The following is a 1,555-nucleotide window of genomic DNA, read 5'->3' on the forward strand; positions in this document are numbered from 1 at the left end:
CCTTCTCCTGGGCAGGAAATAAAGGGGGCTGATAGCCCAAAGCCACCTCGAAGGGGGAGAGCCCGGTGGCAGAGGTAGAGTTGTGGGAATATTCCACCCAAGGCAGGAGCGACGCCCAAGCCGTGGGTTCCTGGGCGGCCACACAACGGAGCGCGGTCTCCAGATCTTGGTTGGCTCTCTCAGTTTGCCTGTTGGATTGGGGATGGAACCCAGACGTGAGGCTGACAGTCGCTCCTAGAGAGGAACAGAAAGCCTTCCAAACACGGGAAATGAACTGTGGACCTCGATCAGACACGATATCCACAGGTATTCCATGGAGACGGAATACATGTTGGACAACGAGGTCAGCCGTTTCACTGGCCGTAGGTAATTTAGGTAATGCAACGTAGTGAACAGATTTAGAGAACCTGTCCACGATTGTGAGTATGGTGTCATTACCTTCAGAACGGGGCAAGCCCGTGACAAAATCCAGCGCCACGTGGGACCAGGGGCGGCTGGGGACTGGGAGCGGCTGCAGCAGTCCAGAAGGCAGTTGGTGGGAGGCCTTCCCCCGGGCGCAGATAGAGCAAGCCGCGACGTAGGCCCGAACATCGGCTTCGGCCGACGGCCACCAGAAGTGTCGCCGGAGTAGGGTCAACGTGCGTTGAACACCAGGGTGGCAGGCGAACCGAGAAGTGTGGACCCACTGCAACACCTGGGCTTACGGGCTCACGGGCTGCGGAACAAAAAAGCGATCGGGTGGACCGTCTCCGGGACCAGGGTCCGTCGAAAGAGCAGCTTTCACCAGGGCCTCGATTTCCCAGCGGACGGCGGCAATCACCCGGGGGGGCGACAGCACAGACTCTGGTTCAGATGACTCCTCGGTGCGGTCAAACAGACGAGATAGGGCGTCGGGCTTGACGTTGCGTGTACCTGGGCGGTAGGTTAGAGTGAAATCAAACCTACCAAAAAACAGGGCCCACCTGGCTTGGTGAGAGTTCAGTCTCTTGGTAGAGGTAATGTAGGCCAAGTTTTTATGGTCTGTCCAAACCACGAACGGCTGCACAGCGCCCTCAAGCCAGTGGCGCCATTCCTCCAGCGCCAACTTCACTGCCAACAGCTCCCGGTTCCCCACATCATAATTCTGTTCTGCTGGAGACAGTTTCTTAGACATGTAGGCGCAGGGATGGAGCTTCTGGTCTGAGGTGGAGCGTTGGGACAAAACCGCCCCCACCCCAGACACAGACGCATCCACCTCTACCACAAACTGGAGGGAACAGTCAGGATGTTTGAGCACAGGAGGAGAAGTGAACAGGCGTTTCAATGTAGACATAGCCTGCTCAGCAGCAGCAGACCAAAGGTAAGGGACCTTGGGGGACGTGAGTTTGGTCAAAGGGGCTGCCACTTGACTAAAATCCCGAATAAACCTACGGTAAAAGTTAGAGAACCCCAGAAAACGCTGCAGTTGCTTACGTGTAACCGGTGTGGGCCAGTCGGTGACGGCCGTGGTCTTCTCCGGGTCAGCCGCTACTTGTCCACCCTCGATGATGAAGCCCAAGAATGGAACCGAGCGCTG

General features: G+C 57.2%; 1 protein-coding gene across 5 annotated transcripts in view; it reads left to right on the forward strand.

Annotated features, from left to right (window-relative positions):
• Positions 1-1,555, forward strand: part of mcf2l2 (MCF.2 cell line derived transforming sequence-like 2) — a 216,638-nt gene that overhangs the window by 23,569 nt on the left and 191,514 nt on the right. The gene's annotated exons all lie outside the window — the stretch shown is intronic.

Source organism: Etheostoma cragini, chromosome 9 (assembly GCF_013103735.1).
Source record: "Etheostoma cragini isolate CJK2018 chromosome 9, CSU_Ecrag_1.0, whole genome shotgun sequence".
In the NCBI taxonomy this organism is placed as follows: Eukaryota; Metazoa; Chordata; class Actinopteri; order Perciformes; family Percidae; genus Etheostoma; species Etheostoma cragini.